At 40.0% G+C, this 19,360-nt stretch overlaps 1 protein-coding gene across 10 annotated transcripts in view; it reads left to right on the forward strand.

Annotated features, from left to right (window-relative positions):
• Window positions 1-3,277: 3,277 nt before the first annotated feature.
• FBXL4 (F-box and leucine rich repeat protein 4) overlaps window positions 3,278-19,360 on the forward strand; it is a 74,940-nt gene continuing 58,857 nt past the window's right edge. For all 10 annotated transcript variants that reach the window (XM_005552302.4, XM_074037420.1, XM_074037424.1 and 7 more), the window contains exon 1: window positions 3,278-3,420. The gene's annotated coding sequence lies outside the window, so the exon portion shown is untranslated. The remainder of the gene's footprint in view (window positions 3,421-19,360) is intronic.

The raw sequence follows: 19,360 nt of genomic DNA on the forward strand, positions 1-19,360 counted from the left end.
TGCCCACTTTCTCACTTCTATTTGACATAGTACTGGCAGTCCTAGCCAGAGCAGTTAGGTAAGAAAAAAAAATAAGGCATCGAAATTGTATAGAAGTTAAATGGTCCTTGTTTGCAGATGACAAGAACTTATATCTAGAAAACCCTAAATACTCCACTAAAAAAAGCTGTTATAACTAATAAATTTAGTAAGTTTGCAGGATATAAAATCAACATACAAAAATCAGTAGCATTTCTATACACAAAAAGCACACTATTTGAAACAGACATCAAGAAAACAATCCCACTTACAATGGCTACAAAAACAACCCATAAAATAAAATACTTAGGAATAAATTTAACCAAGGAGGTGAAAGATCTGTACACTCAAACTATAAAACCCTGATGAAAGAAATTAGAGAAGATGCAATAAATGGAAAGATATTCTGTGTTTATGGATTGGAGGAATAGTTAAAATGCCCATACCTACCCAAAGCAATCTACATATTCAGTGCAATCTCTAACAATATATCAATGACGTTCTTCTCAGAAATAGAACAAAAAAATCCTAAAATTTGTATGGAACCACAGAAAATCCTGGATGGAGAAAACAATGTTGAGCAAAAAGAACAAAACTGAAGTCATCACAATACCTCACTTCAAAATATTTTACAAAGCTATCACAATCGAAACAGCATGGTAGTGGCATAAAAATGGAAAAATTAACCAATGGAACAGAATATAGAGGCCAGATATAAAGCCACACATCTATGGTCAATTGCTTTTTAACAAAAGGTGCCAAGAACACACAATGGAGAAAGGACAGTCTGTTCAGTAGTGTTGGGAAAAACTAATGTCCACATGCAGGAAAATAAAATTAGAAACTTATCTCTCACCATATAGAAAAGCCAACTCAAAATGGATTAAATGCTTAAATTTGAGACTCAAAACTATGAAACTTCTAGAAGAAAACATAGGGAAAAGGCTCCATGACATAAGTCTGGGCAAGATCTTATCTTTTTGGTTAAGATCTCAAACTCATAGGCAACAAAAATGGACAGACAAATGGGATAACATCAAGCTAAAAAGCTTCTGCATGGCAAAAGAAAAAATCAAGTGAAGAGACAACCCACATAATGGGAGAAAATATTTGCAAACTATTTAATTAGCAAGGAATTAATAACCAGAATATTTTATATAAGGAGCTCAAACAACTCAATAGGAAAGCAAAAACAAAAACAAAAACAAATAATCCAATATAAAAAATGGGCAAAAGATCTGAACAGGCATTTCTCAAAAGAAGACATACAAATGGCCAACAGGTATATGAAAAAATGCTCCGTATCACTAATCATCAGATAAATGCAAATCAAAACAATGAGCTATATCACCCCAGCAAGAATGGCTTTTATCAAAAAAACAAAACAAAACAAAACAAAACAGGGAACAACAGATGCTGGTGAGAATGTGGAGAAAGGGGAACCAGTGTGCACTGCTGGTGGAAATGCATATTACTAGAGCCACTGTGAAAAACTGTATGAAGGTTCTTCAGAGAACTAAAAATAGAACTACTATATGATCCAGCAATTCCACTACTGGGTATAGATCCAACAGAAAGGACATACATATATCGAAGAGATATCTGCACTTCTATGTTTATTGCAGCACTATTTACAATAGCCAAGATTTAGGACCTAAGTGTCCATGCAGCAGATGAATGGATAAAGAAAATGGGGTACATATACACAATGGAATATTATTCAGCCATAAAACCCTCCACAAAACTCTTTTATTTGCAGCAACATGGATAGAACTGGAGGTCATTATGATGAGTGAAATAAGCCAAGCACGGAAAGACAAAGAATGCATGTTTTCACTCATATGTGGGAGTTTGGAAAGTTGATCTCAGAGACTGAGAAGTATTGCGGGCGGGCGGGCCGTGGGGGAACGAGGGGAGATAAACATACACTTAGAAGAAACATACACTTAGAAGAAATAAGACCTGGTGTTCCATAGATCAGTAGGATGACTATAGTTAACATTAATCTATAGTAATGTCAAAATAGCTAGAAGAGAATAATTTGAATGTTCCTAGCACAAAGAAAAGATAAATATTTAAGGGGATGAGTAACCCAGTTATGCTGATTACAGAAATGAATCAAATTATCAGGTGTACCATGAAAATATGTACAGCTATTGTGCATCAAAAAGTTGAAGAAAATAAAAATTTTAATTTTTTCATATGCAATATATACTGCATATCGTGTATTGATTCTGTTCATATATAAGTAAATATCCTTACTGTTTTGCCTCATTAAGAGCATTCAGACAGCAAATAATGTGTAGTTCAACATTTTACTAAATATTTTCCATCTTAGTGGATATTTTGTAACAAGATAAATATGATGCAAACTAAAAAAAAGGTGCCAAAGCCGGGCGTGGTGACTCACGCCTGTAATCCTAGCACTTTAGGAGGCTGAGGCGGGAGGATCACAAGGTCAAGAGATCAAGACCATCCTAGCCAATATGGTGAAACCTCGTCTCTACTAAAAATACAAAATATTAGCTGGGCGTGGTGGCACGCCCTTGTAGTCCCAGCTACTCGGGAGGCTGAGGCAGGAGAATCTTGAACCTGGGAGGTGGAGGTTGCAGTGAGCCAAGATCGCGCCACTGCACTCCAGCCTGGCAACAGAGCGAGACTCCGTTAAAAAAAAAAAAAAGGCCATACTGAATCTACCAAAAATAAATCAAAATGGAGTAAGAGAGACTGCCAGACCATCTTCTTCATGAGAGGTAATGGTCAGAGGCTTCTGAACGTTGGTATGGAAATGAGCCTGCAGGCAGGATTTGTATACAGGGCAGAGGAGGTTTGTAAACTAGGTGAATTATACCTTCAGAGCGCATATAATGTATATTATACTTTTCCTCTGCGTATGCGTTCCAGCCGTATTACCTATGTATCACCTGATCCACCAAGTCTAGACTGAAGAAGTCCTAGCAGGACTACACTACACATGGCGAGTCAGTACTTGGAGGAGATTATTCCGAAGAGGATTTGTAGCCACTGCCCACTGTATATTACCTAGGCCCTTTACACTGGCCCCAGTGGAGCGGGAAAGCCAGCAGGAAGCTCCTCCCGCTGGCCTGGGAGCGGGCTGTCCATAGGACCCAAAGCACCTCCCACGGGAGAAACGCCCGGCTTTGCTTCTGGCCCCGCCCCGCCTCCCTCCAGGCCCCTCCCCGCCCCCTCGGCCCCGCCCCACCTCCCCGGCCCCGCCCCTCCTCGCCGCCTCAGCGTCTTCCTTCCGGGTCGCGCTGGGCCGGGTTTGCGGTGGTTGTGCAGCGGCCAGAGAGCTGGGGAGCCGCCCCCGCACCCAGGCCTTCTCGCACTGCCTGGTCGCTGGTGAAGCCCGCTGCGCGCGCCTCTCCCGGACCCTGCAGGGTACGGCCCTTCCTTTATTTCTCCCTCCCGTGGGTCTCTGTCTTCTTCCTTCGGCACTGGGGCGGGGCGGGGCCGAGCCAACGCGCAGCTCCGCGCTTTGGGGAGTCTGGACGGCTGGCAGGGGCCCCCGCTGCCGGCCCCTCCCCGCCCGCTGCCCCGCGCCCCCGCTTCACGCTTGCGGGGCTTGCTGGGGCTCCTGAGAACTGCTGACGTGCTTCGGGCTATTTCTACGCTACAGTCTGCCTGCAGGCTGTGAGGCGTCCTCCGGAAGTGTGCGCGGCTCAGGGTTGTTTACACCAGGGGGGACTGCGGGTCGCCCACACCCGCGCTCTGTGCTGCCCCGGCAGCCACGCGTCGGCCACACGCCCGCCTGTGCTTGTGATTCCTGTGCCTCCTCCCTTGATTTCCCTCTGACATCCGATGGTTTTTGCCTAACCAGGCCTATGTTTTCTTTCTTCAGGACTGCTAGAAGGTGCCCAGCTACAACCTTGTTTCGATGTTTAGGTTTAGGGGTGCCTCTAGAGTGTGATGATGACCATCTGCTTGGCCTCCTTGTCAACATATTTATAACGGGTGGTTTTGGATTTCCTTGATTTCCCAGTGATCATTGCCACAAAGCTTCGAGATGCATTCACAGATTGAAATACAGTATACAAATAACTGTTATAGAAGGTGAAGATGGTATAAGCTTGTAGTCAGGTAATTGCGTCGGCCTGATGCCCGGCTGGCTTTATGCTCCGGAGGGCACACTACCACCAGGTGCAGGGATCTCTGTGGACAGGCTCTGTTCGCAGACACAAGCTGCCTTTTCTGCTGCTTGCGTGCACTCCTCGGTTTCTTAAGTTCAGGTATAGGTATATATTTTTTTCTTTCAGGCTCACTTCCTGCCTCCATTATCCTATAACGCATATTATATCTGTTGGTTGAGTAGAGAGAGATTCATCCAGAGTCATGAACGCTCCAATAGTCCTTTATCAGATTAAGGACTTGGGGGAAATGTGCATTATGCTCTAGTAGGCACTCTAAAAGTTCCTTGAATTGGATTCTTCTTTCCATACTTGTGTTCTGAGTACTAACTTTGTTTTTAACTTCTGTCCCAAAAGTTGGCTTTTCTGAACTCTGCATTTTCAAACTCTTCCCTTCTGTTACTGACTTGAAAATCAGATAAATCAGCTCATTGTAAGATGGATAATTTCTTTACTCACGCAATGATGAAATAATGCAATTATAGTACTCTGCACAATGGTACATATGGTGCTTGCACATATGGTCAGTTAACAAAAACTACCCCTTCTTTCTTTACTGTGTTAGTCTCATCCTCTTAATTTTGCTGTGGTTGACATTCTCGATCTTAACTTCGCGGATCTAACTTCAGCGTCCTTTTAAAAAGGCCTTTATCTACATGAATTATATATAAATATCCACCTCCGTTTTCTTCTAGTATTGTTAATGATCTTATTCATATTTAGTGTGAGATAAGAAGGCTCTAACTTTATGATTTTGTTACTGACTGCATCATCATTTGTTGAATTCTATTTTTCCCTGCTGATCAGTCCTATAAATACCATAGGCCCTAAATTCTCGTGTATTCTTGGGACTTTCTGAACGGTCGTGCAGTGTTCTTTGGCTCCCTGTGGTGATCCTGGCTTCTGTGATGCTCTTACTGCTCTAGGTTTATAATGTGTTTTAATGTCTAGGGATTGGAACGATGCCTGGCATATTGTAGACATCACTAAATATTTTTGAAATGAACACATTTAGTGGGGGCAAGTTGATTCCCTTTCTTTACCTCTTGCCCCTTTAAAATTTTCCTGCCAGTTATTGAGATTCGTTTATTTTAGCTTGCTTTTTCCATGGTCAGTTGAATCATTAACTGTTAGTAAATAAATCCCTTCTGTTGCTCACTCAGAACTTGCGATTAGAGTTGCTCCTTACAGTTACATGGAGAAGTAGCCTGATGAAAAATCTGCATGCCTTATGACTTTGCACTGTATCATAGTAACTGTAGTGTGCCTCTCCCCATCACCTATGATTTAGGATGTTCTGTACCTGGTTTCTAAGAGAAAAAATGGTTATCTGAGAGATAAATGGCTGAAGTGTTCCCTGGGACATCCTCATATCCGTTTGTATTTTACCATCCCAACTGGATATCTCAAATATAATAAATTTTAAGATGTTGTTACTGTGGACACTTAAAACCTTATTAGCTCATGAAATAAATGTATTCATTCTTTAAAAAAGATCAAGCAATACAGAAATCCTCAAAGGTGGAAGTGAAAGTGCTGTGTGCCCACCTACCCAGTAACCTTGTTCCATAAAGATTATCACTGCTTGCAGATTTTAAAAATAATAGATTTAAGTCTACTTTTGTTTCATAAATGGCAGTGTACCATGTATAATTTTCTATAGCTTCCACTTAATAATAATGGATGAACATCCTTCTGTGTCAGTGCATATAATAGTATCTTGTCTTTTTTGTAAGTCTTTTTGGTATTTCATTGTAGGAATAACCCAAAAGTTATTTAGCCAATCCCCTGTTGGCATTATTCCACATTTATTACAAACAGAACTGCAAGGATCATTTTTGTGTTTATTCTGTATATTGTCATATTTGCATGTGAGTTTATTTCCTAAGATATGGAATTGCTAGGTCAGAGGCTACATATAAGTGTTAAATTGTGAGAGATTCTGCCAAAGTATCCTCAAAAGTTGTTGGTAAGAGTAAATTTAGACAATTTATTAAAATGCTGCTTTTGCCACATCACATTGCGAATAATTGTCAAGGATCTGAGATCATACCCTACTTGCAAGCTAACAGTTTCATGGAAACTGGCAGAAAATATGAGACTCCTGACTGAGAGACAAAACACAACAGTAACGGTAGCCAGAGGATCATCTTATGCTGATTTGCTGGAGCCCTGATTTCCACGGGGTGATGTGCCAAGAGCCCAGTGACACTAGCAGGTGAAGTAGGTTGTGTTACAAGAGAGGAATCCTTAGTTTAGGGAACCTGAATCTTTCATAGTGGGCTGCAAATAAACATGTCTGATCTTTGCCAGAGAGGGAGACATTATCTTTATTTTCCTGCATGGTAAACAAACCTGCCCTCTGTACCAGAGGGAGACATCTCTTTATCTGCCAAGGCTATTTGCTGTGTGAACACCACTGAAAAGATGAAAAATAAAGGCCATCAGTGCCTCTGCTTATATGACATGCAGAAACTTGAGAGACTTGCTAAGATGAAATGATTATTTTTTTATATTTAGTAATTTTTTGGATGAAAAATACTGTTTTATTGTGTTAGTGTTGCATTTCTTTGCTTATTGATGGGGTTGACTATCTGTATGTTTGTTGGTCATTTGTATTCATTTTTACTTGCATGATCATATCCTTTGCTTAGGTTTCTGTTGAAATGTTCCTCTTTTCTAATTGATTTGTAATAGCTCTTTACATATTGTGGCTATTAACGATTTGGTTCACCATATGCTAGTATTTTGTCATAGTCTATTTTTTAGTGTTTCTTGGGGCTTTTGCTGTATAAAGGTCTTTATTATTTATGTTGCCAGTTCTGCTGTTGTTTTCCTTTATGGCCTCTGGGTTTCCACCCCAAGATTATTAAAATGCTCTTTGTACACATTCTGTTATCACATATTTAGATTTTTAAAAATGGTTGCTATGGCATAGTATCACAAATTTATTTTTCCAAATTGCTGGACATTTTCCTAAAACATTTATTTCGGTAAACTATCCTTTCCCTGTTATTTGACTTGACACATTTGTTGTAAGATACTATATCCTTAATTTGTTGTTTTCTCAAAGCCAACAAATCAGTAAGCAAAGTATGTTAGATACTTACTGTGATTATGATTTTGGTTGAATTCAGCCTTAAAGATAATATGTGTAATTGTTCTTAGTGGATTTTATCTTAAAAAATATAAAGTGTCTTTTTTGCCCTGTTTAATGATTTTTGCCTGGGAGTCTACATTGTCTTATATCACTCTTGCCTCTCTGTCAGTTTTGTGTGTACCTAGTAGGTCTTTTTTGCCCATATGTTTATTTTCAGTAATTTTACACCATTTTGCTTTACTTGCCTTTCATAAACATCAAACATTCATGTAACTGAGCTGGACTTTTATTTCTCCTTGAAATCTTCCCCCTTTCCAATTTGGAAGTTTGTCTTTTTTTTTTTTTTTTTTTGAGATAGAATCTTGCTCTGTCACCCACGATGGAGTGCAATGGTGTAATTTTGGCTCACTGCAACCTCCATCTCCTGGACTCAAGTGATCCTCCTGCCTCAGCCTCCCAAGTAGCTGGGACTGCAGGTGCACACCACCATTCCTGGCTAATTTTTGTGTTTTTTATAGAGATGGGGCTTCACCGTGTTGCCCAGGCTGGTCTCAAACTCCTGGGCTCAAGTGATTCACCCGCCTTGGCCTCCCAAAGTGCTGGGGTTGTAGGTGTGAGCCACTGTGCCCGACCTGGAAGTTTGTCCTTTTTTTGTTTTTGGTTTGTTTTACATTTTTTAAAACTTTCAAATAAGATCATTGTAGATTCATATACAGTTCTAAGAAATAATACAGAGAGATGTAGTCCTGTGTGTATTCACCCAGTTTCTACCTGTGGTAACACCTTGCATAACTATAGTACAATATTATACTCAGGAAATTGACATTGATACAACCTTATTCAGATTTCACCAGTTTTACATGCACCCATCCCTGTGCCTGTTTAGTCGTAAGTAATTTTATGTAGATTTCCTGTGAACATCACTGCAGTCAAAATATACAAGGGTTCCATCACAAGGTTACCTTGTACAAAATTGCGTTTATCTCTTAATAGGACAATTTAACCTAGTCATATTAACTTTTTTTTCCCCCTCTGCTGCAAGTTTGGAAATTCTGAAACCATCTATAAATGACTCTTTTTTTGCCCTTATTCTTCCCATTAATAAGTTGAGACCTGGATCTCTTGCCTTCTTTACATTCTTGGTTTCATTGATTTGATTTCTTTTCTACAGTTGTATTATTCTGTTCCCACATTGCTATAAAGAAATACCTGAGACTGGGCAGTTTATAAAGTAAAGAGGTTTAATTGGCTCACGGTTCCACAGGCTTACAGGAAGCATGATGCTGGCTTCTACTAGGCTTTTGCGGAGGCCTCAGGAAACTACAATCACTGTGGCAGGCAAAGCAGGAGCAAGGGTCTTATGTGGCAGGAGCAGGAGGAAGAAAGAGTGGGGGATGCTCTACACAGTTTGAAACAAAAAGCTCTCTTCAGAACTCTTATTAGAACACCACTAGGGGCATAGTGCTAAACCATTAGAAACCACCCCTATGATCCAGACACCTCCTTCCAGGCCCCACTTCCAGCACTGGGGATTACATTTCAGCATGCAGACACAGATGCAAAACATATCAGTAGTTCTGTTTTTTTTTTTCTAACCAGTTTTTAAAATTTTACCAGTATCGTATCACTTAGATTTAACTATAAGATCACTGGTTACTTCAATAGTATGTCTTCCCTATTTTTGAAATATTTAATTCTGTTTTTTTTTTTTCCTGGGATACATTTTTAAGTAATAGTTTCAGGAAGAGTTATGGAAGTATACTTGCATATCTAGAATATTTTTTATTTTATTTTGTTATTTCTATGTGAATAAGAGTTATGAGCCATTTTTTTTTCCTTTAGAATTTCCTTGAATTTAAATCAGCTTCAGTCTTTATCTTATATAGATGTTAGGTTTCTTGTATATGTGCACTAGGTCATTTATTTGTGTCTTTTAATTTTCAATTTATTTCAGTCACCACCTTTTAATTTCTGAGAAAATTTTTAAGTTAGTTTGTACTTATTTTATGGATCCTATAACCTATTAGTTTACACTAAATAATGATTTTTAAAAAAAACTGTTGTCCTAATTTTGGCATTAACTTTTATTGAATGCCATTTGCTGTAATTGCTTGTTTCCCTGTCTTTAAAATGGTTAATTCTATTTAGACGTATAAATGCAGATCTATGTTGACCATCTTGTTCCTGGTCTGAAATATTTCATGTCATGAAGATCACTATTTTCTTTTCCAGACAGGTAGTTTCCTAAGGCAAGATGAGTGGTTGGGGCTGTGTGAGCAGGCTTTGCCCTTGGCAGAATAAATGGGCAGAACATGCCAAGTAGTACTTATCTTTAAAGAGAACAGACAAGTAAGCTAGCATGTGCATAAACACATCAATACTAGGGTATCAGGTTTACAACTTGACTTGTTTTGACTGAAAGCAAAAGCACACAGAACAGTTACATCATCCTAAAAATTCCTTTTATGACCCCTTCGTAGTTACTATAGTCAATTTCTCTTTCTTCCCTTAACCCTGGGCAATCACTGATCTATCTGCCTTTCCTATTTGCCTTTTCCAAAGTATCACATAAATGAGATCATACAATATGTAGTTTTTGCATCAGACCTCTGTCACTTAACAAAATGCGTTTTAAGATTCATCTATATTATTGCCTGGATTGGTAGTTCTTTCTTTCTTTTTTTTTTTCCTGAGTAGTAACTCATTGTATGGATATAACACTGTCCATTCATCTGTCAAGGACATCTTAGATGTTTCTAAGTTGGAACGGTTATGAATAAACCTGCTATAAACGTTTGTATACAAGTTTTTGGTTGAATAGGTTTTCAGTACTCTTGAGTAAATACCTTGGAGTGGGATTGCTGGATGGTTTGGTAAGGGTGGATGGAACTTTATAATAAACTGCCAAACTGTCTTTCAAAGTGGCTATATGATTTTGCATTCCCACTAGAAATGTTTGCAGAATCTAATTTGGTATCTTAAAATTTGATTCATTTGTAATTAACTCTTCCCAGGTCTTCCCCTAAGAGTAAATACTTCTCAGGTCTAAGATGAAATACTTTCTCAGGGTTTACTCTTTTTTTTTTTTTTTTTTTTTTTTTTTTGAGACGGAGTCTTGCTCTGTCGCCGAGACTGGAGTGCAGTGGCCGGATCTCGGCTCACTGCAAGCTCCGCCTCCCGGGTTTACGCCATTCTCCTGCCTCAGCCTCCCGAGTAGCTGGGACTACAGGCACCCGCCACCTCGCCCGGCTATTTTTTTTTTTGTATTTTTTACTAGAGACGGGGTTTCACCGTGTTAGCCAGGATGGTCTCGATCTCCTGACCTCGTGATCCGCCCGTCTCGGCCTCCCAAAGTGCTGGGATTACAGGCTTGAGCCACCGCGCCCGGCCAGGGTTTACTCTTTTGAAACTGTACTTGATCTTACTCTTCAGTAATATGTTTGCTAGGACATGTACAAGTATCCCGTAAGAGAAAAAAAGATATTATCAAGTAGATGAAAGGGCAAGCACAGACTGGGAGAAAACGTCTGCAAAAACGTCTAACAAAGAATGTGTATCCAGTGCATATAAAGAACTCTTACAACTCCATAATAAGAAAACAACAACAACAAAAAAATGGATTAGAAAATAGACACTGCACTAAAGAAGATACAGATGGCAAATAAGCACATGAAAAGATGTTCCATGTCATTAATCAATTGAGAAGTTCAAATTAAAACCACAGGGTATCACCACCCACCCACTAGAATGGATGAAGATAGACCATATTAACTATTGATGAGGATGTGGAGCAACTGGAACTCTCATATGTTGATGTCAGAATGTAAAATGCTACAGCCACTTTGGAAATAATTTGGTACTAGAAACAACCCAAATGGTTCACAACAACTGAATTGATATGCCTATGTAGCTGACCCTTGAACAACATGGGTTTGAACTGTGAAGGTATTTGCTTATATGCAGTTTTTTTCCGATAAATATAGAAAAATTTTGGAGGTTTGCAACAATTTGAAAAAACTTGCAGATTGCATAGCCTGGAAATATATATATATATAAAAGGTATTTCACGAATACATGAAATATTTGTAGATACTAGTCTATTTTATAATTTACTGCCATGAATAGCACACAAATATGTTATAAAAAGTTAAAATTTATCAAAAGGTGATCACACACTTACAGAATGTACATGCTTCCATTTGCAGTTGAGAGAAATGTAAACAAATGTAAATTCAATATTAAATCATAACTGCATAAAATTAGATGTAGTACATGCTATACTACTGTAATAATTTCATGATCACCTCCAGTTGCTATTGCAGTGAGCTCAAATATTGCAGCTATCAGCTTCCAGTGCTGTGTGAAGCTAATCATCTACACATGAGCAGTTTGTCTCTCTAGTAAATTGTGTATTACAGTAAGAAGTGATTTCTTTCTGATTCTCATGTATTTTTCACTGTGTTTAGTGTAATACCATAAAATTTGAATAACACCATGGGACTCTTAGAAAGTGCCACTGGTAATGCTGGGAGTGTTTCCAAGAAACAGAGAGAAGTCATGACATTACAAGCAAAAACTGAATTGCTTGTTATGTACCATAGATTACAGTCTGCAGCTATGGTTACCTGTCATTTCAAGACAAATGAATCCAGCAAAAGGACCACTGTAAAAAAAGAAAAGAGAATTTATGTAGCTGTTGCTACAGTTATATCAGCAGGTGCAAAGTGGTATTGTGAAATACCACTTTATCTCATATTGAAAATGCAGCTCTTATGTGGGTGCAGGATTGCTATAAGAAAGGCATACTTGTAGACTCTAATATGTTTTGAGAGAAAGTGAAGTTAATGTATGACAGCTTAAAGCAAAAGGAAGGTGAAGGATCTAATGCTAGAGAATTTAATGCCAGCAAAGGATGGTTTGATAATTGTAGAAAGAAGTTTGACTTTACAATGTTAAGATAACAGGAAAGGCAGTTGCTACTGTTCAAGAGGCAGCAGATGATTTCCCAGATACCATTAAAATAATTGAGGAGAAAGGCTATCTGCTTAAATGGGGTTCTTTCTCTCTTGTTTTGTTTGTTTTGTTTTGTTTCGTTTCATTTTGTTTCGTTTCCATCCTTCCATCCATCCATCCTTCTTTTTTTTTAAATTATACTTTATGTTCTAGGGTACATGTGCACAATGTGCAGGTATGTTACATATGTATACATGTGCCATGTTGATGTGCTGTATCCATTAACTCGTCATTTACATTAGGTATATCTCCTAATGCTATCCCTTCCCTCTCCCACCACCCCGCAACAGGCCCTGGTGTGTGATGTTCCCCTTCCTGTGTCCAAGTAATCTCATTGCTCAGTTCCCACCTATGAGTGAGAACATGCGGTGTTTGGTTTTCTGTTCTTGCAATAGTTTGCTGAGAATGATGGTTTCCAGCTACATCCATGTCCCTACAAAGGACATGAACTCATCCTTTCTTATGGCTGCATAGTATTCCATGGTGTATATGTGCCATGTTTTCTTAATCCAGTCTGTTGTTGATGGACATTTGGGTTGGTTCCAAGTCTTTGCTATTGTGAATGGTGCCGCAGTAAACATACATGTGCATGTGTCTTTATAGCAGCATGATTTATAATCCTTTGGGTATATACCCTGTAATGGGATGGCTGGGTGAAATGGTATTTCTAGTTCTAGATCCTTGAGGAATCGCCACACTGTCTTCCACAATGGTTGAACTAGTTTACAGTCCCGCCAACAGTGTAAAAGTGTTCCTGTTCCTCCACATCCTCTCCAGCACCTGTTGTTTCCTGACTTTTTAATGATTGCCATTCTAACTGGTGTGAGATGGTATCTCATTGTGGTTTTGATTTGCATTTCTCTGAAGGTGAGTGATGATGAGCTTTTTTTCATGTGTGTGTTGGCTGCATAAATGTCTTCTTTTGAGAAGTGTCTGTTCATATCCTTTGCCCACTTTTTGATGGGGTTGTTTATTTTTTTCTTGTAAATTTGTTTGAGTTCTTTGTAGGTTCTGGATATTAGCCCTTTGTCAGATGAGTAGATTGCAAAAATTTTCTCCCATTCTGTAGGTTGCCTGTTCACTCTGATGGTAGTTTCTTTTGCTGTGCAGAAGCTCTTTAGTTTAATGAGATCCCATTTGTCAATTTTGGCTTTTGTTGCCATTGCTTTTGGTGTTTTCGACATGAAGTCCTTGCCTATGCCTGTGTCCTGAATGGTATTGCCTAAGTTTTCTTCTAGGGTTTTTATGGTTTTAGGTCTAACATTTAAGTCTCTAAGCCATCTTGAATTAATTTTTGTATAAGGAGTAAGGAAGGGATCCAGTTTCAGCTTTCTACATATGGCTAGCCAGTTTTCCCAGCACCATTTATTAAATAGGGAATCCTTTTCCCATTTCTTGTTTTTCTCAGGTTTGTCAAAGATAAGATGGTTGTAGATGTGTGGTATTATTTCTGAGGGCTCTGTTCTGTTCCATTGGTCTATATCTCTGTTTTGGTACCAGTGCCGTGCTGTTTTGGTTACTGTAGCCTTGTAGTATAGTTTGAAGTCAGGTAGCATGATGTCTCCAGCTTTGTTCTTTTGACTTAGAATTTTCTTGGCAATGCGGGCTCTTTTTTGGTTCCATATGAACTTTAAAGTAGTTTTTTCTAATTCTGTGAAGAAAGTCATTGGTAGCTTAATGGGGACGGCATTGAATCTATAAATTACCTTGGGCAGTATGGCCATTTTCATGATATTAATTCTTCCTATCCATGAGCATGGTATGTTCTTCCATTTGTTTGTGTCCTCTTTTATTTCATTGAGCAGTGGTTTGTAGTTCTCCTTGAAGGGGTCCTTCACATCCCTTGTAAGTTGGATTCCTAGGTATTTTATTCTCTTTGAAGCTATTGTGAATGGGAGTTCATTCATGATTTGGCTCTCTGTTTGTCTGTTATTGGTGTATATGAATGCTTGTGATTTTTGCACATTGATTTTGTATCCTGAGACTTTGCTGAAGTTGCTTATCAGCTTAGGGAGAGTTTCAGCTGAGACGATGAGGTTTTCTAAATATACAATCATGTCATCTGCAAACAGGGACAATTTGACTTCTTTTCCTAATTGAATACCCTTTATTTCTTTCTATTGCCTGATTTCCCTGGCCAGAACTTCCAACACTGTGTTGAATAGGAGTGGTGAGAGAGGGCATCCCTGTCTTGTGCCAGTTTTTAAGGGGAATGCTTCCAGTTTTTGCCCCTTCAGTATGATATTGGCTGTGGGTTTGTCATAAATAGCTCTTATTATTTTGAGATATGTTCCATCAATACCAAATTTATTGAGAGTTTTTAGCATGAAGGGCTGTTGAATTTTGTCAAAGGCCTTTTCTGCATCTATTGAGATAATCATGTGGTTTTTGTCTTTGGTTCTGTTTATATGCTGGATTACGTTTATCGATTTGCGTATGTTGACCCAGCCTTGCATCCCAGGGATGAAGCCCACTTGATCATGGTGGAAAAGCTTTTTGATGTGCTGCTGGATTCGATTTTCCAGTATTTTATTGAGGATTTTTGCATCGATGTTCATCAGGAATATTAATCTTAAATTCTCTTTTTTCGTTGTGTCTCTGCCAGGCTTTGGTATCAGGATGATGTTGGCCTTATAAAATGGGTTAGGGAGGATTCCCTCTTTTTTTATTGATTGGAATAGTTTCAGAAGGAATGGTACCAGCTCCTCCTTGTACGTCTGGTAGAATTCAGCTGTGAATCCGTCTCGTCCTGGACTTTTTTTCGTTGTTAGGCTATTAATTATTGCCTCAATTTCAGAGCCTGCTATTGGTCTATTCAGGGATTCAGCTTCTTCCTGGTTTAGTCTTGGGAGAGTGTATGTGTCCAGGAATTTGTCCATTTCTTCTAGGTTTTCTAGTATATTTGTGTAGAGCTGTTTATAGTATTCTCTGATGGTAGTTTGTATTTCTGTGGGGTTGGTGGTGATATCCCCTTTATCATTTTTTATTGCGTCTATTTGATACTTCTCTCTTTTCTTCTTTATTCGTCTTGCTAGTGGTCTATCAATTTTGTTGATCTTTTCAAAAAACCAGCTCCTGGATTCATTGATTTTTTTGAAGGATTTTTTTGTGTCTCCATCTCCTTCAGTTCTGCTCTGATCTTAGTTTTTTCTTGCCTTCTGCTAGCTTTCGAATGTGTTTGCTCTTGCTTCTCTAGTTCTTTTAACTGTGATGTTAGGGTGTCAATTTTAGATCTTTCCTGCTTTCTCTTGTGGGCATTTAGTGCTATAAATTTCCCTCACACACTGCTTTAAATGTGACCCAGAGATTCTGGTATGTTGTATCTTTGTTCTCATTGGTTTGAAAGAACATCTTTATTTCTGCCTCCATTTTGTTATGTACCCAGTAGTCATTCAGGAGTAGGTTGTTCAGTTTCCATGTAGTTGAGCGGTTTTGATTGAGTTTCTTAGTCCTGAGTTCTAATTTGATGGCACTGTGGTCTGAGAGACAGTTGGTTATAATTTCTGTTCTTGTACATTTGCTGAGGAGTGCTTGACTTCCAACTATGTGGTCAATTTTGGAATAAGTGCAATGTGGTGCTGAGAAGAATGTATATTCTGTTGATTTGGGGTGGAGAGTTCTGTAGATGTCTATTAGGTCTGCTTGGTGCAGAGTTGAGTTCAATTCCTGGATATCTTTGTTAACTTTCTGTCTCATTGATCTGTCTAATGTTGACAGTGGGGTGTTAAAGTCTCCCATTATTATGGTATGGGAGTCTAAGTCTGGGTGCTCCTGTATCGGGTGCACATGTATTTAGGATAGTTAGCTTTTCTTGTTCAATTGATCCCTTACCATTATGTAATGGCCTTCTTTGTCTCTTTTGATCTTTGATGGTTTAAAGTCTGTTTTATCAGAGTAGGATTGCAACCCCTGCCTTTTTCTGCTTTCCATTTGCTTGGTAGATCTTCCTCCATCCCTTTATTTTGAGCCTATGTGTGTCTCTGCATGTGAGATGGGTCTCCTGAATATAGCCAACTGATGGGCCTTGACTCTTTATCCAATTTTCCAGTCTGTCTTTTAATTGGACCATTTAGCCCATTTACATTTAAGGTTAATATTATTGTGTGTGAACTTGATTCTGTCATTATGTTAGCTGGTTATTTTGCTCGTTAGTTCATGCAGTTTCTTCCTAGCATGGATGGTCTTTACAATTTGGCATGTTTTTGCAATGGCTGGTTTGGGTTGTTCCTTTCCATGTTTAGTGTTTCCTTCAGGAGCTCTTGTAGGGCAGGCCTGGTGGTGACAAAATCTCTCAGCATTTGCTTGTCTGTAAAGGATTTTATTTCTCCTTCACTGATGAAACTTAGTTTGGCTGGATATGAAATTCTGGGTTGAAAATTCCTTTCTTTAAGAATGTCGAATATTGGCCCCCACTCTCTTATGGCTTGTAGAGTTTCTGCCGAGAGATCTGCTGTTAGTCTGATGGGCTTCCCTTTGTGGGTAACCTGACCTTTCTCTCTGGCTGCCTTTAACATTTTTTCCTTCATTTCAACTTTGGTGAATCTGACAATTATGTGTCTTGGAGTTGCTCTTCTCGAGGAGTATCTTTGTGGCGTTCTCTGGATTTCCTGAATTTGAATGTTGGCCTGCCTTGCTAGGTTGGGGAAGTTCTCCTGGATAATATCCTGCAGAGTGTTTTCCAACTTTGTTCCATTCTCACTGTCACTTTCTAGGTACACCAATCAGACGTAGATTTGGTCTTTTCACGTAATCCCGTATTTCTTGGAGGCTTTGTTCATTTCTTTTTACTCTTTTTTCTCTAAACTTCTCTTCTCGCTTCGTTTCATTCATTTGATCTTCAATCACTGATACTCTTTCTTCCAGTTGATCGAGTCGGTTACTGAAGCTTGTGCATTTGTCACGTAGTTCTCGTGTCATGGTTTTCATCTCTATCAGGTCGTTTATGGACTTCTCTGCATTGGTTATTCTAGTTATCCATTCGTAAAATCTTTTTTCAAGGTTTTTAATTTCTTTGCGCTGGGTTCATAGTTCCTTCTTTAGCTCTGAGAAGTTTGATCGACTGAAGCCTTCTTCTCTCAACTTGTCAAAGTCATTCTCCGTCCAGCTTTGTTCCTTTGCTGGCGAGGAGCTACGTTTCTTTGGAGGGGGAGAGGCCCTCTGATTTTTTGAATTTTCAGCTGTTCTGCACTGCTTTTTCCCCATCTTTGTGGTTTTAACTACCTTTGGTCTTTGATGATGGTGACATACAGACGGGATTTTGGTATGGATGTCCTTTCTGTTTGTTAGTTTTCCTTCTAAGAGTCAGGACCCCTCGGCTACAGGTCTGTTGGAGTTTGCTTGAGGTCCACTCCAGACCCTGTTTCCCTGGTTATCAGCAGCGGAGGCTGCAGAAGAGAGAATATTGCTGAACAACAAGTGTTGCTGTCTGATCGTTCCTCTGGAAGCTTCGTCTCAGAGGTGTACCTGTCCGTGTGAGGTGTGAGGTGTCAGTCTGCCCCTAGTGGGGGATGTCTCTCAGTTAGGCTATTCGGGAGTCAGGGACCCACTTGAGCAGGCAGTCTGTCAGTTCTGAGATCTCAGCCTCCGTGTTGGAAGAATCACTACTCTCTTCAAAGCTGTCAGACAGGGACATTTACATCTGCAGAGGTTTCTGCTGCTTTTTGTTTAGCTATGCCCTGCCCCAGAGATGGAGTCTACAGAGGCAGGCAGGCCTCCTTGAGCTGTGGTGGGCTCCACCCAGTTCGAACTTCCCGGCAGCTTACCTACTTAAGCTTCAGCAATGGTGGGTGCCACTCCCCCAGCCTCGCTGCCGCCTTGCAGTTAGATCTCAGACTGCTGTGCTAGCAATGAGGGTGGGACCCTCTGAGCCAGGTGTGGGATATAATCTCCTGGTGTGCCATTTGCTAAGAACTTGGTAAAGCACAGTATTAGGGTGGGAGTGACCTAATTTTCCAGGTGTTGTGTGTCATGGTTTCCCTTGGCTAGGAAAGGGAATTCCCTTCCCCCTTGTGCTTCCCAGGTGAGGGGATGCCTTGCCCTGCTTTTGCTCTCACTCGTTGGGCTGCACCCACTGTCTTGCACTGACTGTCTGACACGCCCCAGTGAGATGAACCTGGTACCTCAGTTGGAAATGCGGAAATCACCCGTCTTCTCTGTCGCTCACACTGGGAGCTGGAGGCTGGAGCTCTTCCTATTCGGCCATCTTGGCACCCAATCCCATCCATCCTTCTTGACTTGTCTTCCTTCCGTTTTGTCTTGTCTTTTTTTTTTTTTTTTTGAGACAGGATCTTGCTCTGTCACCCAGGCTGGAGTGCAATGGCATGATCACAGCTTACTGTAGCCCCAGGCTCCTGAGGTGGAAGCAGTCCTCCCAGGTAGCTAGGATTACAGGTGCACACCACCACACTTGGCAATTTTTTTATGTTTTATTTTTGTAGAGGCAGGGTCTCCCTGTGTTGCTTAGGCTGGTCTTGAACTCCTGGTCTCAAGTGATCCTTCTGCCTTGGCCTCCCAAAGTGCATGAGCCACTGCGCCCAGCCTCAGTCAGGTTTTAAATGCAGATGAAGTGCCCTATTCTGGGGGAAAAAAAGCCACAAAAGACATTTGTTATTGAAGAAGTAAAGCAAGCACCAAGATTTAAGGCAGGAAGGGACAGAGTAACTCTGGTGTTTTGTGCAAATGCATCTGCGTTTATGATCAAGATTCCCCTTATTTGTAAAGCTACTAACCCCCAGCCTTAAACAGAAAAGGTAAATGCCACTTATCAGTCTTTTGGTTATGTAACAAGAAGGCCTGGACAGTGAGAATTCTTTTTCTTGATTGATTTCATCAATGCTTTCTCCCTGAAGTCAGGAGGTATTAATACCTTGCTATAAGGGACTGCCTTTTAAAGTTCTTTTGGTATCAGACAAGGTCCCTGGCCACCCAGAACTCCACGAGTTTAACACTGAAGATGTCAAAGTATTCCAGTTGTCCCCACATGCAATGTCCCTAATTCAGCCTGCAGATCAGGGAGTCGTAAGGAGCTTTAAGGCTTATTATACATGGTACTCTATGGAAAGAACTGTCAACTCTGTGGATG

The sequence above is a fragment of the Macaca fascicularis genome, chromosome 4 (assembly GCF_037993035.2).
Source record: "Macaca fascicularis isolate 582-1 chromosome 4, T2T-MFA8v1.1".
Taxonomy (NCBI): domain Eukaryota; kingdom Metazoa; phylum Chordata; class Mammalia; order Primates; family Cercopithecidae; genus Macaca; species Macaca fascicularis.